We start from the raw sequence: 27,661 nt of genomic DNA on the forward strand, positions 1-27,661 counted from the left end.
TTTATTCCCTCCTGCAAAATGATCACAGGAACAAAACTAGAAAGAGCACCAAGAGTTCCTCACTTTCAACTTCTAACCAAAGAAAATGCTAAAACCCTTAGCCCAGCTGAGGGCTATTTTTTACTGACACTGACCTCCAAAGAACAGAATGCGCTCCATGATCTGAGAGCAATTACAGACAACTGTTTAGGTCCTCTCATCCCTCCCACCCCAAGTCTCTGCCTTTTCTTAGTATCTTCCTGAGAACCCTCGTCATATCATGGTTCCTTTGGGGGTAACTCAGAGGATTCAGCATGGGGGTAATTATAGTATAAAAAAGGGCAACAAACTTTCCCTCATTCTGAGAATCACCATGCATGGGGTGGAGGTGTGTGTAGATGGCTGAGCCATAAAAATGGGAAGCCACTAAAAGGAGGGATCCACAAGTCCCAAAAGCCTTTCTGCCCCCAGCCATTGACTTTACCCTTAACCCTGTCTGAGCAGTGTGTACACAGAAGACTAGAATTACTGCTGCAGGAACCACCAAGATTGTAGCTCAGGCCACAGATGTCGTGTGTCCCTTGTGTGTCTTCACAGAAGCAGTGGTTCAGGTGAAGCAGGCCACAGAGGGGCCATGATAAGACCTGTCTGAATCAGAGACTTCATGAAGCCTCTTGCCCAGGAGGTGACAGCCAGTGTCTGGCAGAGATGGAGGTACATAATGGTCACATACTGGAGTGGTTGATGGATAACAGCGTGGTGGTCAAAGGCCGTTACCACCAGAAGCACATAACAGGGCAAAGAGATGAAGAGCTGGGCCCTACACCCTCCATAGTTGATGGTCCAGCCTGTTCCGTGAATGTTGACTTGAAGCTGGGGCACAGCACTGGTGGTGTAGCAGAGGTCCAGGAAAGAGGTGGCAGAGGAAGAAGTACATGGGTGAGCACATCCAAAGGTCCAGGTGAGAGAAGATGATAACGGTGCTGTTGCCAAAGAAAGTTAGAGAGTAGAAAAGGATGAGTTCCCGTTGAGGCCAATCTGAGAAGCCCACCAAAATGAAGCCCTCTCTCAAACTGGTATTGAACCTTCCCACAGCCTTTCACCTGTCCAATTAGCAGAAGACAGTTTAGTGCCTCTTACGAAGAACATGAATTAATGCCTTGTTTCACAGGATTCCATAAATAATCCTAAATCATTTATTTAATCATCAGTTTCATATTCACTTCCATTCTGTCCAGTCTTCTCCTTTTCTTACTCTTCTTTTCTTAGAGTGGAGATCACTGGATTAGGAATTATTTGACATTCATTCAAATCCATGTCCTGTTGCCTTCTTGTTTCATTAATTCAGCCAAGCCGCTCAATCTTCTGATCTCTTTCCTTAACTGATGATGTATCACCTTCCTCAAAGCATTTGGTAAGGACCAAATGCAGCAATGTAGAAACTGCTTCTAGAAATCTAAGGTGTAAAAACATAGCATTAGTATCCTGTGATGTCCTCTTTTACTTCTTTTCTTGGTCTTTTAGGCAGCATGTTTCAGTAGAGTAGGAACAAGAACCAACAAAGTTGAGATCAAAAGTTTGATCACTTGATGCTCACTGGCTTCCTTCCACCCAGTGAATATGGTCAGCACACCAGTCCCGGAATTTCTGCTCATAACCAGCTGCCATTTGTTGCAAAGGACTGAGAAGGGTGTAATCCATCCCTTTGGGAAGGAAATAATTATCAACAAATATCCTCCTTATAATGAGTCATCATGCATGAAATACTCTCCCATTTTCTCCAACTGATAAATCCATCCCTGAATTCCCCAGGAAGAGTTCCCTCTTTCCTAGCCCAATGCTCTTTGTACAGTTTCTCTCTAGCATTTTTGACACTGCACTGAAATTATTTTTATATAACTTTGCTCCTCTCTGAGCTGTGAGTTCCTCAGCAATGAGAACATAATGAATACAAAAATAAATAGTAGTGTCCTCCTATTTGGTACACAAGGTACTAAGTAAATTGTTACTTTCATTCAAGGCACATAGTAGATGTTAAATAAATTTTATTGAATGAAAGATGTGACTGTCCCTTCAAATCTTATGAAAATTCATTTCCTCTAAGATTCCTGCAGATTTATGGCCAATACACTTTGACAAACTATGAAAGTGGGCAATGTATGAAATTTTACTTTTCTTTAAGGTTGACGTTTCTTTTGGTGAAAATCTTAAAAGGATTACTAAAAACTGTGTCAGGAGAGAGGCAATATGGTGGCATAAAATGGTGTGGAGTTTAGTTAGTTCCCTGGAGCAAATAATAAACAACCAGGAACAACTAGGAAATAATCTGGAACAGCTGCTGGGGGACAACCATGACCGTCTACGCATTGTACACCAACCTGGATTGGGTGGAATGGCTGAGATCACAACACAAAATCTGTAAGTAAAAAAGGTGGACCCGCACTGGGAACCCCCACCCCCCAAAGAAGGCTGAGCTATAAGATCTCAATGTAGGAGAAAGCAGCAGTCCTGGAGCCAGCAAATAGCTCAGCCTCACTCCAGCTGGGGTTTTAATTAACAAATGTGGGCTGCAGAATACAAGCTACAAACATACACAAACCCCTAACAAGCATCAAAGTACCCTGAGTTCACTCCCAGTGGAGAGGAGGTGGGGCTGACAGAGAGAAAAAAATAATTAAAAAAAGAAAGAAAATACAGAGACTTTTAGAGACTGACCTTAGAGAGCCAGAGGGCACCTGTTACCCCAGAAAAGGAGCCCAGGAGACCGGTTGCTGTCCCTGGTCAATGGGCAAAGCTGGGGAGCCATGGACTGGCTCTGAAAGGGGGCTTTCTCTCCCTTTTTATTTCTGTTTCTCAACCTGAGTGACTCAGTGGAGAGAGCCTCAACCATTTTCAGTTCGCAGCAACCTGACCCTGACAGGGGTGGAGTTGACAGAATCAGAGACAAAGGAGCTATTCAAATGCAGAAGATAACTCCTTAGTGGGTGTATCTTTCCTAAGAGGAAGGAGGTGGAGCCCAGCATAAGTGCCCACCTTCTCTTCAGAATTCAGACCCCGGGAGGTGGGGCAAGATGGCGGACTGGTGAGGTGTGTGTTGTAGTTACTCCTCCAGGAAAGTAGGTAGAAAGCCAGGAACTGCGTGGACTGGACACCACAGAGCAATCTGACTTGGGGCATATTTCATACAACACTCAGGAACATGTCGAACTGCTGAGATCAGCGAAATCTGTAAGTTTTTGTGGCCAGGGGACCTGCGCCCCTCCCTGCCAGGCTCAGTCCCATGGGAGGAGGGGCTGTCAGCTCCGGGAAGGAGAAGGGAGAACTGCAGTGGCAGCCCTTATCAGAAACTCATCCTACTGATCCAAACTCCAACCATAGATAGACTGAGACCAGACACCAGAGAATCTGAGAGCAGCCAGCCCAGCAAAGAGGAGACAGGCATAGAAAAAAAACAACATGAAAAACTCCAAAATAAAAGCAGAGGATTTTTGGAGTTCTAGTGAACACAGAAAGGGGAAGGGCAGAGCTCAGGCCTTGAGGCGCATATGCAAATCCTGAAGAAAAGCTGATCTCTCTGCCCTGTGGACCTTTCCTTAATGGCCCTAATTGCTTTGTCTCTTAGCATTTCAATAACCCATTAGATCTCTGAGGAGGGCCCTTTTTTTTTTTTTAATCCTTTTTTCTTTTTCTAAAACAATTACTCTAAGAAGCCCAATACGGAAAGCTTCAAAGACTTGCAATTTGGGCAGGTCAAGACAAGAGCAGAACTAAGAGAGCTCTGAGACAAAAGGCAATAATCCAGTGGCTGAGAAAATTCACTAAACACCACAACTTCCCAAGAAAAGGGGGGTGTCCGCTCACAGCCATCATCCTGGTGGACAGGAAACACTCCTGCCCATTGCCAGCCCCATAGCCCAGAGCTACCCCAGACACCCCAGTGTGATGGAAGTGCTTCAAATAACAGGCACACACCACAAAACTGGGCGTAGACATTAGCCTTCCCTGCAACCTCAGTTGATTGTCCAAGAGTTGGGAAGGTGGACCAGTGTGAATTAACAAAGCCCCATTCAGCCATCATTTCAGCAGACTGGGAGCCTCCCTACACAGCCCAGCAGCCCAGAACCGCCCTGGGGGGATGGCACTCACCTGTGACATAGCACAGTCATCCCTCAACAGAGGACCAGGGGGTGCACAGCCTGGAAGAGGGGCCCACTTGCAAGTCTCAGGAGCCATACGCCAATACCAAGGACTTGTGGGTCAGTGGCAGAGACAAACTGTGGCAGTACTGAACTGAAGGATTAGACTATTGCAGCAGCTTTAAAACTGTAGGATCACCGGGGAGATTTGATTGTTAGAGCCACCCCCCTCTCCCTGACTGCCCAGAAACACGCCCCATATACAGGGCAGGCAACACCAACTACACACGCAAGCTTGGTAAACCAATTGGACCCCACAAGGCTCGCTCCCCCACTCACAACAAAGGCTAAGCAGGGGAGAACTGGCTTGTGGAGAACAGGTGGCTCGTGGATGCCACCTGCTGGTTAGTTAGAGAAAGTGTACTCCACGAAGCTGTAGATCTGATAAATTAGAGATAAGGACTTCAATTGGTCTACAAATCCTAAAAGAACCCTATCAAGTTCAGCAAATGCCACGAGGCCAAAAACAACAGAAAATTATAAAGCATATGAAAAAACCAGATGATATGGATAACCCAAGCCCAAGCACCCAAATCAAAAGATCAGAAGAGACACAGCAGCTACTCAAAGAACTAAAGATGAACAATGAGACCATAGTACGGGATACAAAGGATATCAAGAAGACCCTAGAAGAGCATAAAGAAGACATTGCAAGACTAAATAAAAAAATAGATGATCTTATGGAAATTAAAGAAACTGTTGACCAAATTAAAAAGATTCTGGACACTCATGGTACAAGACTAGAGGAAGTTGAACAATGAATCAGTGACCTGGAAGATGACAGAATGGAAAATGAAAGCATAAAAGAAATAATGGGGAAAAAATTGAAAACATCGAAACGGACCTCAGGGATATGATAGATAATATAAAACGTCTGAATATAAGACTTATTGCTGTTCCAGAAGGAGAAGAAAAGGGTAAAGTTCTAGGAAGAGTATTCAAAGAAATTGTTGGGGAAAACTTCCCAAATCTTCTAAACAACATAAATACACAAATCATAAATGCTCAGCGAACTCCAAATAGAATAAATCCAAATAAACCCACTCCGAGACATATTCTGATCACACTGTCAAACACAGAAGAGAAGGAGCAAGTTCTGAAAGCAGCAAGAGAAAAGCAATTCACCACATACAAAGGAAACAGCATAAGACTAAGTAGTGACTACTCAGCAGCCACCATGGAGGCGAGAAGGCAGTGGCACGATATATTTAAAATTCTGAGTGAGAAAAATTTCCAACCAAGAATATTTTATCCAGCAAAGCTCTCCTTCAAATTTGAGGGAGAGCTTAAATTTTTCACAGACAAAGAAATGCTGAGAGAATTTGCTAACAAGAGACCTGCCCTACTGGAGATACTAAAGGGAGCCCTACAGACAGAGAAACAAAGAAAGGACAGAGAGACTTGGAGAAAGGTTCAGTACTAAAGAGATTCGGTATGGGTACAATAAAGGATATTAATAGAGAGAGGGGAAAAATATGACAAAAATAAACCAAAGGATAAGATGGCTGATTCAAGAAATGCCTTCACGGTTATAACGTTGAATATAAATGGATTAAACTCCCCAATTAAAAGATATAGATTCACAGAATGGATCAAAAAAAATGAACCATCAATATGTTGCATACAAGAGACTCATCTTAGACACAGGGACACAAAGATATTGAAAGTGAAAGGATGGAAAAAAATATTTCATGCAAGCTACAGCCAAAAGAAAGCAGGTGTAGCAATATTAATCTCAGATAAAATAGACTTTAAATGCAGGGATGTTTTGAGAGGCAAAGAAGGCCACTACATACTAATAAAAGGGGCAATTCAACAAGAAGAAATAACAATCGTAAATGTCTATGCACCCAATCGAGGTGCCACAAAATACATGAGAGAAACACTGGCAAAACTAAAGGAAGCAATTGATGTTCCACAATAATTGTGGGAGACTTCAACACATCACTCTCTCCTATAGATAGATCAACCAGACAGAAGACCAATAAGGAAATTGAAAACCGAAACAATCTGATAAATGAATTAGATTTAACAGACATATACAGGACATTACATCCCAAATCACCAGGATACACATACTTTTCTAGTGCTCACGGAACTTTCTCCAGAATAGATCATATGCTGGGACATAAAACAAGCCTCAGTAAATTTAAAAATATTGAAATTATTCAAAGCACATTCTCTGACCACAATGGAATACAATTAGAAGTCAATAACCATCAGAGACTTAGAAAATGCACAAATACCTGGAGGTTAAACAACACACTCCTAAACAATCAGTGGGTTAAAGAAGAAATAGCAAGAGAAATTGCTAAATATATAGAGATGAATGAAAATGAGAACACAACATACCAAAACCTATGGGATGCAGCAAAAGCAGTGCTAAGGGGGAAATTTATAGCACTAAACGCATATATTAAAAAGGAAGAAAGAGCCAAAAACAAAGAACTAATGGATCAACTGAAGAAGCTGGAAAATGAACAGCAAACCAATCCTAAACCAAGTAGAAGAAAAGAAATAACAAGGATTAAAGCAGAAATAAATGACATAGAGAACAAAAAAACAATAGAGAGGATAAATATCACCAAAAGTTGGTTCTTTGAGAAGATCAACAAGATTGACAAGCCCCTGGCTAGACTGACAAAATCAAAAAGAGAGAAGGCCCATGTAAACAAAATAATGAATGAAAAAGGTGACATAACTGCAGATCCTGAAGAAATTTAAAAAATTATAGGAGGATACTATGAACAACTGTATGGCAACAAACTGGATAATGTAGAGGAAATGGACAATTCCCTGGAAACATATGAACAACCTAGACTGACCAGAGAAGAAATAGAAGACCTCAATCAACCCATCACAAGCAAAGAGATCCAATCAGTCATCAAAAATCTTCCCACAAATAAATGCCCAGGGCCAGATGGCTTCACAGGGGAATTCTACCAAACTTTCCAGAAAGAACTGACACCAATCTTACTCAAACTCTTTCAAAACACTGAAGAAAATGGAACACTACCTAACTCATTTTATGAAGCTAACATCAATCTAATACCAAAACCAGGCAAAGATGCTACAAAAAAGGAAAACTACCGGCCAATCTCCCTAATGAATATAGATGCAAAAATCCTCAACAAAATACTTGCAAATCGAATCCAAAGACACATTAAAAAAATCATACACCATGACCAAGTGGGGTTCATTCCAGGCATGCAAGGATGGTTCAACATAAGAAAATCAATCAATGTATTACAACACATTAACAAGTCAAAAGGGAAAAATCAATTGATCATCTCAATAGATGCTGAAAAAGCATTTGACAAAATCCAACATCCGTTTTTGATAAAAACACTTCAAAAGGTAGGAATTGAAGGAAACTTCCTCAATATGATAAAGAGCATATATGAAAAACCCACAGCCAGCATAGTACTCAATGGTGAGAGACTGAAAGCCTTCACTCTAAGATCAGGAACAAGACAAGGATGCCTGCTGTCACCACTGTTATTCAACATTGTGCTGGAAGTGCTAGCCAGGGCAATCCGGCAAGACAAAGAAATAAAAGGCATCCAAATTGGAAAAGAAGATGTAAAACTGTCATTGTTTGCAGACGATATGATCTTATATCTGGAAAACCCTGAGAAATCGACGATACAGCTGCTAGAGCTAATAAACAAATTTAGCAAAGTAGCGGGATACAAGATTAATGCACATAAGTCAGTAATGTTTCTATATGCTAGAAATGAACAAACTGAAGAGACACTCAAGAAAAAGATACCATTTTCAATAGCAACTAAAAAAATCAAGTACCTAGGAATAAACTTAACCAAAGATGTAAAAGACCTATACAAAGAAAACTACATAACTTTACTAAAAGAAATAGAAGGGGACCTTAAAAGATGGAAAAATATTCCATGTTCATGGATAGGAAGGCTAAATGTCATTAAGATGTCAATTCTACCCAAACGCATCTACAGATTCAATGCAATCCCAATCAAAATTCCAACAACCTACTTTGCAGACTTGGAAAAGCTAGTTATCAAATTTATTTGGAAAGGGAAGATGCCTCGAATTGCTAAAGACACTCTAAAAAAGAAAAACAAAGTCGGAGGACTTACACTCCCTGACTTTGAAGCTTATTATAAAGCCACAGTTGCCAAAACAGCATGGTACTGGCACAAAGATAGACATATAGATCAATGGAATCGAATTGAGAATTCAGAGATAGACCCTCAGATCTATGGCCGACTGATCTTTGATAAGGCCCCCAAAGTCACTGAACTGAGCCATAATGGTCTTTTCAACAAATGGGGCTGGGAGAGTTGGATATCCATATCCAAAAGAATGAAAGAGGACCCCTACCTCACCCCCTACACAAAAATTAACTCAAAATGGATGAAAGATCTCAATATAAAAGAAAGTACCATAAAACTCCTAGAAGATAATGTAGGAAAACATCTTCAAGACCTTGTATTAGGCGGCCACTTCCTAGACTTTACACCCAAAGCACAAGCAACAAAAGAGAAAATAGATAAATGGGAACTCCTCAAGCTTAGAAGTTTCTGCACCTCAAAGGAATTTCTCAAAAAGGTAAAGAGGCAGCCAACTCAATGGGAAAAAATTTTGGAAACCATGTATCTGACAAAAGACTGATATCTTGCATATACAAAGAAATCCTACAACTCAATGACAATAGTACAGACAGCCCAATTATAAAATGGGCAAAAGATATGAAAAGACAGTTCTCTGAAGAGGAAATACAAATGGCCAAGAAACACATGAAAAAATGTTCAGCTTCACTAGCTATTAGAGAGATGCAAATTAAGACCACAATGAGATACCATCTAACACCGGTTAGAATGGCTGCCATTAAACAAACAGGAAACTACAAATGCTGGAGGGGATGTGGAGAAATTGGAACTCTTATTCATTGTTGGTGGGACTGTATAATGGTTCAGCCACTCTGGAAGTCAGTCTGGCAGTTCCTTAGAAAACTAGATATAGAGTTACCATTCGATCCAGCGATTGCACTTCTCGGTATATACCCGGAAGATCGGAAAGCAGTGACACGAACAGATATCTGCACGCCAATGTTCATAGCAGCATTATTCACAATTGCCAAGAGATGGAAACAACCCAAATGTCCTTCAACAGATGAGTGGATAAATAAAATGTGGTATATACACACGATGGAATACTACGCGGCAGTAAGAAGGAACGATCTGGTGAAACATGACAACATGGATGAACCTTGAAGACATAATGCTGAGTGAAATAAGCCAGGCACAAAAAGTGAAATATTATATGCTACCACTAATGTGAACTTTGAAAAATGTAAAACAAATGGTTTATAATGTAGAATGTAGGGGAACTAGCAGTAGAGAGCAATTAAGGAAGGGGGAACAATAATCCAAGAAGAACAGATAAGCTATTTAACATTCTGGGGATGCCCAGGAATGACTATGGTCTGTTAATTTCTGATGGATATAGTAGGAACAAGTTCACAGAAATGTTTCTATATTATGTAACTTTCTTGGGGTAAAGTAGGAACATGTTGGAAGTTAAGCAATTATCTTAGGTTAGTTGTCTTTTTCTTACCCCCTTGTTATGGTCTCTTTGAAATGTTCTTTTATTGTATGTTTGTTTTCTTTTTAACTTTTTTTTTTCATACAGTTGATTTAAAAAAGAAGGGAAATTTAAAAAAAAAAAAAGAAAGAAAAACAAGGAAAAAAAAAAAAAAGATGTAGTGCCCCCTTGAGGAGCCTGTGGAGAATGCAGGGGTATTCGTCTACCCTACCTCCATGGTTGCTAACATGACCACAGACATAGGGGACTGGTGGTTTGATGGGTTGAGCCCTCTACCATAGGTTTTACCCTTGGGAAGACGGTTGCTGCAAAGGAGAGGCTAGGCCTCCCTATATTTGTGCCTAAGAGTCTCCTCCTGAATGCCTCTTTGTTGCTCAGATGTGGCCCTCTGTCTCTGGCTAAGCCAACTTGAAAGGTGAAATCACTGCCCTCCCCTCTAAGTGGGATCAGACACCCAGGGGAGTGAATCTCCCTGGCAACGTAGAATATGACTCCCGGGGAGGAATGTAGACCCGGTATCGTGGGACGGAGAACATCTTCTTGACCAAAAGGGGGATGTGAAAGGAAATGAAATAAGCTTCAGTGGCAGAGAGATTCCAAAACGAGCCGAGAGATCACTCTGGTGGGCACTCTTACGCACACTTTAGACAACCCTTTTTAGGTTCTAAAGAATTGGGGTAGCTGGTGGTGGATACCTGAAACTATTAAACTACAACCCAGAACCCATGAATCTCGAAGACAGTTGTATAAAAATGTAGCTTATGAGGGGTGACAGTGGGATTGGGAATGCCATAAGGACCAAACTCCACTTTGTCTAGTTTATGGATGGATGTGTAGAAAAGTAGGGGAAGCAAACAAACAGACAAAGGTACCCAGTGTTCTTTTTTACTTCAATTGCTCTTTTTCACTCTAATTATTATTCTTGTTATTTGTGTGTGTGTGCTAATGAAGGTGTCAGGGATTGATTTAGGTGATAAATGTACAACTATGTAATGGTACTGTAAACAATCGAAAGTACAATTTGTTTTGTATGACTGCGTGGTATGTGAATATATCTCAATAAAATGATGATTAAAAAAAAAAGTAAACAGATAAATAAAAAAAAAAAAAAAAGAAGGGAAAGTTAAAAAAAAAAAAAAGAAAGAAAAACAAGGGAAAAAAAAAAAAAGATGTAGTGCCCCCTTGAGGAGCCTGTGGAGAATGCAGGGGTATTCGTCTACCCTACCTCCATGGTTGCTAACATTACCACAGACATAGGGGACTGGTGGTTTGATGGGTTGAGCCCTCTACCATAAGTTTTACCCTTGGGAAGACGGTTGCTGCAAAGGAGAGGCTAGGCCTCCCTATATTTGTGCCTAAGAGTCTCCTCCTGAATGCCTCTTTGTTGCTCAGATGTGGCCCTCTGTCTCTGGCTAAGCCAACTTGAAAGGTGAAATCACTGCCCTCCCCTCTAAGTGGGATCAGACACCCAGGGGAGTGAATCTCCCTGGCAACGTAGAATATGACTCCCGGGGAAGAATGTAGACCCGGTATCGTGGGACGGAGAACATCTTCTTGACCAAAAGGGGGATGTGAAAGGAAATGAAATAAGCTTCAGTGGCAGAGAGATTCCAAAACGAGCCGAGAGATCACTCTGGTGGGCACTCTTACGCACACTTTAGACAACCCTTTTTAGGTTCTAAAGAATTGGGGTAGCTGGTGGTGGATACCTGGAACTATCAAACTACAACCCAGAACCCATGAATCTCGAAGACAGTTGTATAAAAATGTAGCTTATGAGGGTGACAATGGGATTGGGAAAGCCATAAGGACCAAACTCCACTTTGTCTAGTTTATGGATGGATGTGTAGAAAAGTAGGGGAAGGAAACAAACAGACAAAGGTACCCAGTGTTCTTTTTTACTTCAATTGCTCTTTTTCACTCTAATTATTATTCTTGTTATTTTTGTGTGTGTGCTAATGAAGGTGTCAGGGATTGATTTAGGTGATGAATGTACAACTATGTAATGGTACTGTAAACAATCGAAAGTACGATTTGTTTTGTATGACTGCGTGGTATGTGAATATATCTCAATAAAATGATGATAAAAAAAAAAGAAAAAAAAAAGAAATAGAAGGGGACCTTAAAAGATGGAAAAATATTCCATGTTCATGGATAGGAAGGCTAAATGTCATTAAGATGTCAATTCTACCCAAACGCATCTACAGATTCAATGCAATCCCAATCAAAATTCCAACAACCTACTTTGCAGACTTGGAAAAGCTAGTTATCAAATTTATTTGGAAAGGGAAGATGCCTCGAATTGCTAAAGACACTCTAAAAAAGAAAAACGAAGTGGGAGGACTTACACTCCCTGACTTTGAAGCTTATTATAAAGCCACAGTTGCCAAAACAGCATGGTACTGGCACAAAGATAGACATATAGATCAATGGAATCGAATTGAGAATTCAGAGATAGACCCTCAGATCTATGGCTGACTGATCTTTGATACGGCCCCCAAAGTCACTGAACTGAGCCATAACGGTCTTTTCAACAAATGGGGCTGGGAGAGTTGGATATCCATATCCAAAAGAATGAAAGAGGACCCCTACCTCACCCCCTACACAAAAATTAACTCAAAATGGATGAAAGATCTCAATATAAAAGAAAGTACCATAAAACTCCTAGAAGATAATGTAGGAAAACATCTTCAAGACCTTGTATTAGGCGGCCACTTCCTAGACTTTACACCCAAAGCACAAGCAACAAAAGAGAAAATAGATAAATGGGAACTCCTCAAGCTTAGAAGTTTCTGCACCTCAAAGGAATTTCTCAAAAAGGTAAAGAGGCAGCCAACTCAATGGGAAAAAATTTTGGAAACCATGTATCTGACAAAAGACTGATATCTTGCATATACAAAGAAATCCTACAACTCAATGACAATAGTACAGACAGCCCAATTATAAAATGGGCAAAAGATATGAAAAGACAGTTCTCTGAAGAGGAAATACAAATGGCCAAGAAACACATGAAAAAATGTTCAGCTTCACTAGCTATTAGAGAGATGCAAATTAAGACCACAATGAGATACCATCTAACACCGGTTAGAATGGCTGCCATTAAACAAACAGGAAACTACAAATGCTGGAGGGGATGTGGAGAAATTGGAACTCTTATTCATTGTTGGTGGGACTGTATAATGGTTCAGCCACTCTGGAAGTCAGTCTGGCAGTTCCTTAGAAAACTAGATATAGAGTTACCATTCGATCCAGCGATTGCACTTCTCGGTATATACCCGGAAGATCGGAAAGCAGTGACACGAACAGATATCTGCACGCCAATGTTCATAGCAGCATTATTCACAATTGCCAAGAGATGGAAACAACCCAAATGTCCTTCAACAGATGAGTGGATAAATAAAATGTGGTATATACACACGATGGAATACTACGCGGCAGTAAGAAGGAACGATCTGGTGAAACATGACAACATGGATGAACCTTGAAGACATAATGCTGAGTGAAATAAGCCAGGCACAAAAAGTGAAATATTATATGCTACCACTAATGTGAACTTTGAAAAATGTAAAACAAATGGTTTATAATGTAGAATGTAGGGGAACTAGCAGTAGAGAGCAATTAAGGAAGGGGGAACAATAATCCAAGAAGAACAGATAAGCTATTTAACATTCTGGGGATGCCCAGGAATGACTATGGTCTGTTAATTTCTGATGGATATAGTAGGAACAAGTTCACAGAAATGTTGCTATATTATGTAACTTTCTTGGGGTAAAGTAGGAACATGTTGGAAGTTAAGCAATTATCTTAGGTTAGTTGTCTTTTTCTTACCCCCTTGTTATGGTCTCTTTGAAATGTTCTTTTATTGTATGTTTGTTTTCTTTTTAACTTTTTTTTTCATACAGTTGATTTAAAAAAGAAGGGAAAGTTAAAAAAAAAAAAAAGAAAGAAAAACAAGGAAAAAAAAAAAAAAGATGTAGTGCCCCCTTGAGGAGCCTGTGGAGAATGCAGGGGTATTCGTCTACCCTACCTCCATGGTTGCTAACATGACCACAGACATAGGGGACTGGTGGTTTGATGGGTTGAGCCCTCTACCATAGGTTTTACCCTTGGGAAGACGGTTGCTGCAAAGGAGAGGCTAGGCCTCCCTATATTTGTGCCTAAGAGTCTCCTCCTGAATGCCTCTTTGTTGCTCAGATGTGGCCCTCTGTCTCTGGCTAAGCCAACTTGAAAGGTGAAATCACTGCCCTCCCCTCTAAGTGGGATCAGACACCCAGGGGAGTGAATCTCCCTGGCAACGTAGAATATGACTCCCGGGGAGGAATGTAGACCCGGTATCGTGGGACGGAGAACATCTTCTTGACCAAAAGGGGGATGTGAAAGGAAATGAAATAAGCTTCAGTGGCAGAGAGATTCCAAAACGAGCCGAGAGATCACTCTGGTGGGCACTCTTACGCACACTTTAGACAACCCTTTTTAGGTTCTAAAGAATTGGGGTAGCTGGTGGTGGATACCTGAAACTATTAAACTACAACCCAGAACCCATGAATCTCGAAGACAGTTGTATAAAAATGTAGCTTATGAGGGGTGACAGTGGGATTGGGAATGCCATAAGGACCAAACTCCACTTTGTCTAGTTTATGGATGGATGTGTAGAAAAGTAGGGGAAGCAAACAAACAGACAAAGGTACCCAGTGTTCTTTTTTACTTCAATTGCTCTTTTTCACTCTAATTATTATTCTTGTTATTTGTGTGTGTGTGCTAATGAAGGTGTCAGGGATTGATTTAGGTGATAAATGTACAACTATGTAATGGTACTGTAAACAATCGAAAGTACAATTTGTTTTGTATGACTGCGTGGTATGTGAATATATCTCAATAAAATGATGATTAAAAAAAAAGTAAACAGATAAATAAATAAAAAAAAAAAAAGAAGGGAAAGTTAAAAAAAAAAAAAAGAAAGAAAAACAAGGGAAAAAAAAAAAAAGATGTAGTGCCCCCTTGAGGAGCCTGTGGAGAATGCAGGGGTATTCGTCTACCCTACCTCCATGGTTGCTAACATTACCACAGACATAGGGGACTGGTGGTTTGATGGGTTGAGCCCTCTACCATAAGTTTTACCCTTGGGAAGACGGTTGCTGCAAAGGAGAGGCTAGGCCTCCCTATATTTGTGCCTAAGAGTCTCCTCCTGAATGCCTCTTTGTTGCTCAGATGTGGCCCTCTGTCTCTGGCTAAGCCAACTTGAAAGGTGAAATCACTGCCCTCCCCTCTAAGTGGGATCAGACACCCAGGGGAGTGAATCTCCCTGGCAACGTAGAATATGACTCCCGGGGAAGAATGTAGACCCGGTATCGTGGGACGGAGAACATCTTCTTGACCAAAAGGGGGATGTGAAAGGAAATGAAATAAGCTTCAGTGGCAGAGAGATTCCAAAACGAGCCGAGAGATCACTCTGGTGGGCACTCTTACGCACACTTTAGACAACCCTTTTTAGGTTCTAAAGAATTGGGGTAGCTGGTGGTGGATACCTGGAACTATCAAACTACAACCCAGAACCCATGAATCTCGAAGACAGTTGTATAAAAATGTAGCTTATGAGGGTGACAATGGGATTGGGAAAGCCATAAGGACCAAACTCCACTTTGTCTAGTTTATGGATGGATGTGTAGAAAAGTAGGGGAAGGAAACAAACAGACAAAGGTACCCAGTGTTCTTTTTTACTTCAATTGCTCTTTTTCACTCTAATTATTATTCTTGTTATTTTTGTGTGTGTGCTAATGAAGGTGTCAGGGATTGATTTAGGTGATGAATGTACAACTATGTAATGGTACTGTAAACAATCGAAAGTACGATTTGTTTTGTATGACTGCGTGGTATGTGAATATATCTCAATAAAATGATGATAAAAAAAAAAGAAAAAAAAAAGAAATAGAAGGGGACCTTAAAAGATGGAAAAATATTCCATGTTCATGGATAGGAAGGCTAAATGTCATTAAGATGTCAATTCTACCCAAACGCATCTACAGATTCAATGCAATCCCAATCAAAATTCCAACAACCTACTTTGCAGACTTGGAAAAGCTAGTTATCAAATTTATTTGGAAAGGGAAGATGCCTCGAATTGCTAAAGACACTCTAAAAAAGAAAAACGAAGTGGGAGGACTTACACTCCCTGACTTTGAAGCTTATTATAAAGCCACAGTTGCCAAAACAGCATGGTACTGGCACAAAGATAGACATATAGATCAATGGAATCGAATTGAGAATTCAGAGATAGACCCTCAGATCTATGGCTGACTGATCTTTGATACGGCCCCCAAAGTCACTGAACTGAGCCATAACGGTCTTTTCAACAAATGGGGCTGGGAGAGTTGGATATCCATATCCAAAAGAATGAAAGAGGACCCCTACCTCACCCCCTACACAAAAATTAACTCAAAATGGATGAAAGATCTCAATATAAAAGAAAGTACCATAAAACTCCTAGAAGATAATGTAGGAAAACATCTTCAAGACCTTGTATTAGGCGGCCACTTCCTAGACTTTACACCCAAAGCACAAGCAACAAAAGAAAAAATAGATAAATGGGAACTCCTCAAGCTTAGGAAAAAATAGATAAATGGGAACTCCTCAAGCTTAGAAGTTTCTGCACCTCAAAGGAATTTCTCAAAAAGGTAAAGAGGCAGCCAACTCAATGGGAAAAAATTTTTGGAAACCATGTATCTGATAAAAGACTGATATCTTGCATATATAAAGAAATCCTACAACTCAATGACAATAGTACAGACAGCCCAATTATAAAATGGGCAAAAGATATGAAAAGACAGTTCTCTGAAGAGGAAATACAAATGGCCAAGAAACACATGAAAAAAATGTTCAGCTTCACTAGCTATTAGAGAGATGCAAATTAAGACCACAAGGAGATACCATCTAACACCGGTTAGAATGGCTGCCATTAAACAAATAGGAAACTACAAATGCTGGAGGGGATGTGGAGAAATTGGAACACTTATTCATTGTTGGTGGGACTGTATAATGGTTCAGCCACTCTGGAAGTCACTCTGGCAGTTCCTTAGAAAACTAGATATAGAGCTACCATTCGATCCAGCGATCGCACTTCTCGGTATATACCCGGAAGATCGGAAAGCAGTGACACGAACAGATATCTGCACGCCAATGTTCATAGCAGCATTATTCACAATTGCCAAGAGATGGAAACAATCCAAATGTCCTTCAACAGATGAGTGGATAAATAAAATGTGGTATATACACACGATGGAATACTACACAGCAGTAAGAAGGAACGATCTCGTGAAACATATGACAACATGGATGAACCTTGAAGACATAATGCTGAGCGAAATAAGCCAGGCACAAAAGGAGAAATATTATATGCTACCACTAATGTGAACTTTGAAAAATGTAAAACAAATGGCTTATAATGTAGAATGTAGGGGAACTAGCAATAGAGAGCAATTAAGTAAGGGGGAACAATAATCCAAGAAGAACAGATAAGCTATTTAACATTCTGGGGATGCCCAGGAATGACTATGGTCTGTTAATTTCTGATGGATATAGTAGGAACAAGTTCACAGAAATGTTGCTATATTAGGTAACTTTCTTGGGGTAAAGTAGGAACAGGTTGGAAGTTAAGCAGTTATCTTAGGTTAGTTGTCTTTTTCTTACTCCCTTGTTATGGTCTCTTTGAAATGTTCTTTTATTATATGTTGTTTTTTTTTTTTTTTCATACAGTTGATTTAAAAAAGAAAAACAAGGAAAAAAATATGTAGTGCGCCCTTGAGGAGCCTGTGGAGAGTGCGGGGGTATTGGCCTACCCCACCTCCATGGTTGCTGACGTGGCCACAGACATGGGGGACTGGTGGTTTGATGGGTTGAGCCCTCTACCATAGGTTTTACCCTTGGGAAGACGGTTGCTGCAAAGGAGACGCTAGGCCTCCCTATAATTGTGCCTAAGAGCCTCCTCCCGAATGCCTCTTTGTTGCTCAGATGTGGCCCTCTCTCTCTATCTAAGCCAACTTGAAAGGTGAAATCACTGCCCTCCCCCCTACATGGGATCAGACACTCAGGGAAGTGAATCTCCTTGGCAACGTGGAATATGACTCCCGGAGAGGAATGTAGACTTGGCATTGTGGGACGGAGAACATTTTCTTGACCAAAAGGGGGATGTGAAAGGAAATGAAATAAGCTTCAGTGGCAGAGAGATTCCAAAAGGGGCCGAGAGGTCACTCTGGTGGGCACTCCTACGCACACATTAGACAACCCTTTTTAGGTTCTAAAGAATTGGGGTAGCTGGTGGTGGATACCTGAAACTATCAAACTACATCCCAGAAACCATGAATCTCAAAGACAATTGTATAAAAATGTAGTTTATGAGGGGTGACAATGGGATTGGGAAAGCCATAAGGACCACACTCCACTTTGTCTAGTTTATGGATGGATGAGTAGAAAAATAGGGGAAGGAAACAAACAGACAAAGGTACCCAGTGTTCTTTTTTACTTCAATTGCTCTTTTTCACTTTAATTATTATTCTTGTTATTTTTGTGTGTGTGCTAATGAAGGTGTCAGGGATTGATTTAGGTGATGAATGTACAACTATGTAATGGTACTGTGAACAATCGAATGTACGATTTGTTTTGTATGACTGTGTGGTATGTGAATATATCTCAATAAAATGAAGATAAAAAAAAAAAGAATGAGTAGGGTAAGTTAGAGAGACCATATGGTCTTTCTAGGGTGTAAGGTATGTACTAAAGCAGAAGTTCCCAGACTTTTGGACTTCACAGACTGCTACAATTTCCAGAAATAATTTTTCTAGGTAGAGATGTTGACTGTCACTGCTGTTCCATAATACCAAAACGTAGAGTAGATATAATTTTGGCAAAAAAGAACACTTCTTTAAATTGATTATATCTTGCCATATTAAAAAAAAAAATCTGTGTAGTTCTTTCAGTTCTGTACCATGAAGAACTGTTGACACTGACACAGACACTGGCCTCCAATGACTTGGTCCTTGTGTAGTGCCTCCGTTCAGAGTTGTCACTAAATTTGCCTTTCATGAACTTCTAATGATGTGCCAAGGAAATGACTGAAGTGTTGCTTTTGCCACCTCTTTGTGATAAGAGTGGAGGCATGCCTCAGTTTAAACAGTGGTGACAGTGTCATTGATACTCTCCATGTTCCTCAGAGTTATATAGTGTCCTTGATTTGGAGGTGGTATATAGATAGACATCCATGTCTGGTTGATCTTTATCTCCTACTAGTCTCCTGTGCTTGGGGCTTGATTTGATTTATATGGTACCTATGTGTACTCCTTTTTTCTTGTCCATGAAGAGCTAAGTGTCTTGAAAAGGTGCTATTGTTGTTATTTCAGAATGCTCTCTGGGGCTTTCATTGGACAACTGTCCCTGAAATTGCCAGAAAATTTTACACCAGTAGTCTCACAACTTTTTCATTAAGCACCCCATTAATAAAATAATTTCACACATGAAAAGCTGATTAACATCATTTGTCATTAGGGAAATGCAAATCAAAATCACAATAAGGTAACCACATCACACCCTGTGGGATGGCTATAATCAAAGTCTGGTAACTAGTGTTGGCAATAATGTGGAGAATCAGAACCCTCAGATATTGCTGGTGGTAATATCAAGTGGTGAGCCATGTTGGAAAACAGTATGGTAGTTCCTCAAACAATTAAACATAGACCCATCAGTTCTACTCCTAGGTATATACCCAAGAGAAATAAAACCATACGTTCACACAAAAACTTGTACATGAATGTTTATGGCAGCATTATTCTTAATAGGCCAAAGATGGAAATAATCCAAATGTCCATCACCTGATGAATGGATAAAACAAAATGTGGTATGTCCTTACAATACAGTATTATTTGGCCATAAGCAGGAAAGAAGCACTGATACATGCTAAAACATGGATGAACCTTGAAAACATTATTCTAAATGGAAGAAGCCAGTTGCAAAAAACCATGTATTATATGTTTCCATTTATATGAAACATCTAGAATAGGCAAGTGTATAGAAACAGAAAGTAGGTTGGTGGTTGGTTGGGGCTGAAGAGGTGGGGAATAGAGGGGTGCTAGCTAAAGGGTACATAGTTTCTTTCTGAGGTGATGAAAATGTTCTAAAATTAATTGTTGTCATTGTTCTATTCAAAACCATTGAAATGTATACTTTGAATGGGTGAATTGTATGGTGTGTGAATTATATCTCAATAAAGCTGTTACAAAAAAAAAAAAAAAAGAATTCAGACCCCAAAGTCTTGGGGAAAACAATTAATCCAGAAACAACCTGAAAATTAAAGGGCCACATCTCTTTACACCAGTGGGGAGTGACAGGATGACAGGTGCCACCTGCACCTGCTGGACAGGTTAGGTAAAGCAAAGTGGCTAGAGGCCTCACAGGAAAGTCTGTCAATCTTTTAAGACACACCCTCATGGAAACCTGATACTGAATATTTTCCTCTTCTGAGACCTGAGCCTGTTCTGGTCTGGGAAAATCTGATTGAAGTAATCAAGGAAACCAGATGCCTAGATCAAAGAAAACCACAATTCACACTCGGAAAAATGAAGATATGGCCCAATTAAGATATAGTTGAGATATTGTCTCACTTTAATGAAACAATCAATTAAAGATTTTCAAATAAATATGCTAAATCAAATGAAAAACCAAATCAATGAGTTCAGGGAAGATACAGCAAAAGAGATGAAGGATGTAAAGAAAACACTGGGTGAACATAAAGTAGAAATTAAAAGTTTGAAAAACAACTGGCAGAATCTATGGAAATGAAAGGCCCAACACAAGAGATGAAAAACACAAAGGAGACATACAACAGCAGATCTCAAGAGGAAGAAGAAAACATTCAGGAACTGGAGAGCAATACAACTGAAATACTACACACAAAAGAACAGATAGGGGAAAGAATGGAAAAATATGAGCAACATCTCAGGAAATTGAATGACAATCTGAAGCACATGAATGTATGTGTCACAGGTATCCCAGAAGAAGGGAAGGGGAAAGGGGCAGAAGCAATAATAGAGGAAATAATCAATGAAAATTTCCCATCTCTTATGAAAGACATAAAGTTACAGATCCAAGAAGCACAAACTACCCCAAACAGAACAGATCTTAATAGACCTACACTAAGACACTTAATAATCAGATTATCAAACATCAAAGACAAAGAGAGAATCGTGAAAGGAAGAGAAAAATGATCCATCACATACAAAGGAAGCTTGACAAGACTATATGCAAATTTCTCAGTAGAAATCATGGAAGCAAGAAGGAAGTGGTGTGATATATTTTAGATACTCAAAGAGAAAAACTGCCAACCAAGAATCATATATCTGGCAAACTGTCCTTCAATTACAAGTGAGAGTTTAAAATATTCTCTGACAAACAGACAATTAGAGAGTTTGTGGATAAGATACCTGCCTTATGGGAAATACTAAAGGGGGAAATACAGACAGATAGGAAAAGACAGGTGTGAGAGGTTTGGAACACAATTTTGGGTGATGGTAGCACAGCAATGTAAGTACACTGAATAAAGATGACTGTGAGTATGGTTGAAAGAGGAAGGTTAGGGGCATGTGCAACACCAGAAGAAAAGAAGGAGAATAAAGACTGGGGCTGTATAACTTAATGAAACCTAGAGTGCTCAACAGTTGTGATAAAATGTATAAATATGTTTTTACATGAGGGAGAACAAATGAATGTCAACCTTGCAAGGTGTTAAAAATGGGTGGTATTGGGGAAAAATACAATCAGTGCAAACTAGAGACTAGAGTTAACAGAAACATTGTTTTATGCTTCCTTTAATGTAACAAAGGTGATACACCAAAGCTAAATGCCTATAAGATGGGGATATAAGGGAGGGGTATGGGACTCTTGGCATTGGCAATGTTGTCTGACTCTTTTATTGTACTTTATTTCAACTCTATCTTTCCTTTTGCTGATTTTTAGCTGTCATTTTTTCTTTCTTTTTATTTTTTCTCTCTACCTTATGTGACACTTCCTTCTTTATTGTGGAAAAAATGGAGATGTCCTTATACAGATAGTGGTGATGGCAGTGAGTGAATAAATATGTGATTATACAGGGAACCACTGATTGTTTACTTAGGACAGAATGTATGATGTGTGAAAAAAGCCATCTTAAAAAAATGGATTGATGAAGAACCTTGAGGGCACTATATTGAGTGAAATAAGTCAGACACAAAAGGATAAATATTGTATGGTCTCACTGATATGAACTAATTATAATATGTAAACTCATAGACATGAAATATAGGTTACCAGGATATAGAATGAGGCTAAAGAATGGGGAGCAGTCACTTATTAAGAGCAGAATGTTTAACTATGTTGAATTTAAGTGTTTGGAAATGGACAGAGGTGAAGGTAGCACATTATTGTGAGAGTAACTAACAGTGCTGAATGGTGTGTGAATGTGGTGGAAAGGGGAAGCTTAGAGTCATGTATGTCACCAGAAGGAAAGTTGGAGGTTAAAATATGGGAATGTATAAAACAGTGAATCTTGTGGTGGACAATGTCCATGATTAACCGAATAAATATTAGAAATTTCTTTCATGAACTAGAACGAATGTATGACACTATAACTAGAAGTTAATAATAGAGGGGTATATAGGGAAAAAATATACCCATTACAAACTATGTACTACAGTTAGTAGTATTTTAACATTCTTTCATCAACAGTAACAAATGTATTATACCAATACTATGAGTCAATAATGGAGTGGGGCTTTGGGGTATGGGAGGTTTTGGGTTTTGTTTTCTATTTTTATTTCTTTTCTGGAGTAATGAAAATGTTCTAAAAATTTGAAAAAAGTTTAATTGTGGTGATGGGTGCACAGCTGTGTGACGGTACCATGGGCAATTGATTGTGCACTTGGGATGATTGTATGGTATGCAAAGAATTTCAATAAAATTGAATTTTTAAAGAAAATGTGTTGGCAGACAGGCTTTCTGGGGAGATGGCAGAATAGGGGGCGGCAGAGCTTACTCCTCTCCCGAAACACCTAGTGGACTGGCAGAAACTGTCTGAAACAACGTTCTGGAGCTCTGGAGACCAGGGAGTACTGTGTAGCATCCATGGAAGAGTGAGACAAACAGACTGAGAAACTGCATCAAAAAACTGTAATTCACTGCACAGCAACTGCCTGTGCCAACCCTGTACCACTGAGGCAAGGCCAATCTGATCCCTGCCTGGCCTGGCTGCTGCAGACTGGGAGGTCTGTGAGGTCCTCCTCCCCAAGAATGCAGGGGACATGGCCCAGTGTGAATACAGCTGTTGGCCAGTGCGTTTGGACCACTGGGTCCCACAGCATTGGCCCATCCCTGATGGGTACTGCTGGGCCATCATTTTGACATGCATCAGGGGCAGAACCAACAGAGGGCTGAAAATGCCCTGCCGTCACAGGGCTGTGTGGCATAGGTGGCCAAGGAGCACCACCTGTTGGGGAGCATCAAGTAGGCTTCTTGGCAAAGACCACAATGTGTTTAGCTTGAAGGAAAGTAAGGCTGATAAAAGGCTTTGGCATCTATCCTGACCCTCTCTTCAGGGCCCTTTGGAACTGGACTATGCTCTCTGAGTGGGTCCCCGGCCCTGTTTTGGCTGGGAAATACTGATGAAACAATTGTGAAAGCAGCAAGAGAAAAGTGATTCACCCCACACAAGGGAAGCCAAACCCATAAGAAACCATAGAGGCAAGAAGACTGCTGCAAAGGCCCTTAGAGAGGGTTGAACTCCTGCTCTCTCAAGCCCCAAGGATATAACATCATTCTGTAAATGACTCTCAGACTTTGAAATCCAATGGAGTTTGCCCTGCAGGTTTTAGGAATTGTTTTGGTCCTGTGAACCCTGTTTTCCTTTCAATTTCTCCCTATGGCAATGAGAATGTTTATCCTATGACTGTCCCTCCTTTGTATATTGGCAGCAGATAATGTGTTCTAAGTTTCACAGGTCCACAGCTAGAGGAAATTTTCCTTAGGATAGACCACACCTGTAACTGATCTTGATGAGATCTTATACTTACCTATAGTTACTGAAATGATTTAAGTTTTTGTGATATTTTATTGGGGTGAATGTATTTTGTATACAGAAAGGTCATGTCATTTTGGGGTCCAGGGGGTAGAATGTGCCAGTTTGGATGTATTATGTCCCCCAAAATGCTATGCTCTTTAATGCAATCTTGTCAGGGCAGATGTATTAGTGTTGATTAGGTTAGAATCCTTTGAGTGTTCCCATGGAGATGTGAATCAATCAACTGTGGGTGAAACTTTTGATTTATTTCCATGGAGATATGGACCTTGCCCTTTCAGAATGGATCTTGATTTAATCACTGGAGTCCTATAAAAGAGCTCACAAACAGAAGGACCTCAGAGCAGCCAAGACAGACATTTTGGAAATGGCTGTTGAAAGCAGACTTTTGCTAACCCAGAGCTTGCCTGGGAGAAACTAAGAGAACATCCCCAGATGCCTAGAGAGGAATGTCCTGGGAGAAAGCCATTTTGAAAGCAGAGCCCTGGAGCAGACACCAGCCACATGCCTTCCCAGCTAACAGAGGTTTTCTGGATGCCATTGGCCATCCTCCAGTGAAGGTACCCCATTGTTGATGCCTTACCTTGGACATTTTATGGCCTTAAGACTGTAACTGTGTAACCAAATAAACACCTTTTATAAAAGCCAATCCATTTCTGGTATTTTGCATAAAAGCAGCATTAGCAAACTGGAACAAATTTTGGTACCAGAAGCACTGCATGCAGGGTAGGAAAACCCATATCTGGAGTGTGTGTCTATCTCAGTTATAACAAGTAGCTACCCGTTCCATGATAGAAGTGGTCCAATGTAGTCAACCTGCCACCAGGTAGCAGGCAGATCTCACTGGGGAATTATCCCATATCAGGGACTGAGTGTGGGTCTCTGCTGCTGGCAGACTGGACAGTTAGCAGTGGCTGTAGCCAGATCAACCTTAGTGACTGGAAGTCCATTTTGCTGAGGCCATGCACAACTTCCATCCCTACCACATGACCACTTTGTTCATGAGCCCTTTGGGCAATGACAGGAGTGGCAGGGGAGAGAGGCTGACTGGTAACCACAGGACAGGTTATCTTATCCACTTAATTATTAAAATCTTCCTCTGCTGAAGCCACTCTCTGGTGAGCATTCACATGGGACATAAATATCTTCATGTTTTTTGCCCACTCAGAAAGGTCTATCAACATACCTCTTCCCCAGACTTCTCTGTCACCAATTTTTCAATCATGTTCCTTCCAAGTCCCTGACCATCCAGCCAAACTATTAGCAACAGCCCATGAATCAATATACCAACACAACTCTGGCCAATTCTCCTTCCAAGAAAAATGAACAACCAGGTGCACTGCTCAAAGTTCTGCCCACTGGGAGGATTTCGCCTCACCACTGTATTTCAGGAACATCCAGAAAGGGGATTCAATGCTGCAGGTGGTAACTGCATACAGTGCAGAATCATCTGTAAACAAGGTCCAAGTTTTCTCTTCCACAGTCAACTGATTGTAAGGAACCCCCCAAGATGTGTAGCTGTGGGCTGGGAAAGAGAAGGGCATTTAGGTCACTTCCTTATATACCTTACTTGTGCCTTCAGAATGTGCTCAAGCCTTATCTCATATATACCACTTCCATTTTATTATGGAGTGCTGTTTGCAAGCCAACTTTCTGGCTTGGTAGGTCAGACAACACCCAGCTCATGACAGGCAACTCAGGTCTCATGGTAACTTGGCAGCTCATGGTTAAGTGTTCAGTTCTTCTCAGGCCCAGTTGCAGGTCAAAACCTATTTCTCAAAAGAAAAGCAGTTATTTGCAGAAATGGGATGGCTTTGCTCCAAAATCCTAAGGGCTTACACTGTGATTCTCCTATAGGGGCCTTCAAAAGACTCCAGACAGCATCTCTATTTGCCATTGACTCTTCCAGCACCATTGGACCAGCTGGATCATATGGTCCAAGTGGCAGAGAAGCTTGCACAGCAGCCTGGACCTGTCACAGACCCTCATCTTGTTCTGGTCTCCGCTCAAAACTGAAGCTTTTCTGGTCAGTTGGTAAATGGGCCAGAGTAGCCCACCCAAATTAGGGATTGTCTCCAGAATCCAAAGAGGTCACCAGGCATTATGCCTCTTTTTTGGTCATAGGAGGGGCCAGATGTAACAGCTTATCCTTCTCCTTAGAAGGCAAAATCTCAACATGCCCCACACTGCTGGACACCTAGAAATTTCACTGAGGTGGATTTGTTGGATTTATCTCCCATCCTCTGACATACAAATGCCTTACCAGTAATTTTAGAGTATTTGCTACTTCTTGCTCACTAGGTCCAATCAACCTGACATCACTAATATAATGGATCAGTGTGATGTCTTGTGGGAGAGAGAAATGATCAAGAACCCTGCAGACAATATTATGACATAGGGCTGGAGAGTTGTTATACCTCTGAGGTAGGAGAGTGAAGGTATACTGCTGGCCTTGCCATCTGGAAGCAAACTGTTTCTGGTGGTCCTTACTAACAGCAATTGAGAAAAAAAGCATTTGCTAGATCAACAGCTGCATACCAAGTACCAGGGGATGTCTTGATTTGCTCAAGCAATGATACCACATCTGGGACAGCAGCTGCAGTTAGAGTCACCACCTGGTTAAGGTTATGATAAACCTCTGTTATCCTCCAAGACTAATAGGATTTTCTGCCTAGGCCAAATAGGATTGTTGAATGAGGATGTGGTAGAAATCACCACCTCTGCATCCTTCAAGTCCTTAAGAGTGGCACTAATCTCTGAAATGCCTCCAGGAATCAGTATTGTTTCTGAGTTACTATTTTCCTAGGTAGGGCAGTTCTAGTGGCTTCCACTTGGCTTTTCCCACCATAGTAACCCTTACTCCACAAGTCAGGGAGCCAATGTGGGGATTCTTCCAGTCCCTGAGTACTTTATTCCACCAATTATGCATTCTGGAACTGGGAAAATAACTCCAGAATAGGTCCAGGGACCCCCTGGACCCATTGTGATTTGGACATGAGCTAAAACACCATTGATCACCTGTCCTCCATAAACCCCTACTCTAGTGGACCACAGTGATGTTTTGGGTCTCCTGGAATTAATGTCACTTCTGAGCCAGTGTCTAATAATTCCTGAAAGGTCTGATCATTTCCTTTTTCCCAAATGCACAATTACCTTGGTAAAAGGCCATAGTTCCCCCTGGGGAAGGCTGGGAGGAAGATTAACAGCATAAATTTTTGGCAGTGTAACAGGGTCCTTCCCCAAGGAGAATTGGCCTTCCCCTGATTCAAGGGGCTCTTAAGTCTGGGAATTGATCAAGGTGCCATGAATCTCTGTTTTTGTAATTCAAGTTTGATTTTTGTTCACTGGACCTACAACTCTTCTTATACAGATCAGGTAAGAATTTAGTAGACTGCCCATCTATTTTACTTCTAGGTAACCCATATTCTTCTAAAAAAGGCCGTAAGTCTCTGCAAGTCAGATTATTTTGACTGTGGCTTTGAGCCCGTTTTTCTTTATGGTAGCCATGCCTACCTTGTCTTTGACAATTAAGTGCTGCTGCATGGCTTCTGCCAACACAGGATCCAATCATCCCCACTGTATGTTTAAAGATTCTAGTTCAGTGACAACAGTTCCCACACTAATATCTGACCTACAGGGAAGGGTGACTACACAGCTTTTCAGAGATGATGGAGCTAGCCTCACAAATCTATTCCTCACAATGCTGGTGAAAGGTGTGTTCTCTGCACATTCCTGGGGTGTGTGAGCAGGTCTTCTATGATAAATCCACTCTAACATTCCAATCTCTCTAAGCCTTTGGATTCCCTTAGCTACATTA

The 27,661-nt window shown here is 40.7% G+C and overlaps 1 pseudogene; it reads right to left on the minus strand.

Moving 5' to 3' along the window:
- Positions 1–196: 196 nt before the first annotated feature.
- Positions 197–27,387, minus strand: LOC119519741 (annotated as a pseudogene).
- Between the last annotated feature and the right edge of the window lie 274 nt (positions 27,388–27,661).

This window comes from Choloepus didactylus, chromosome 24 (assembly GCF_015220235.1).
Source record: "Choloepus didactylus isolate mChoDid1 chromosome 24, mChoDid1.pri, whole genome shotgun sequence".
NCBI lineage: Eukaryota > Metazoa > Chordata > Mammalia > Pilosa > Megalonychidae > Choloepus > Choloepus didactylus.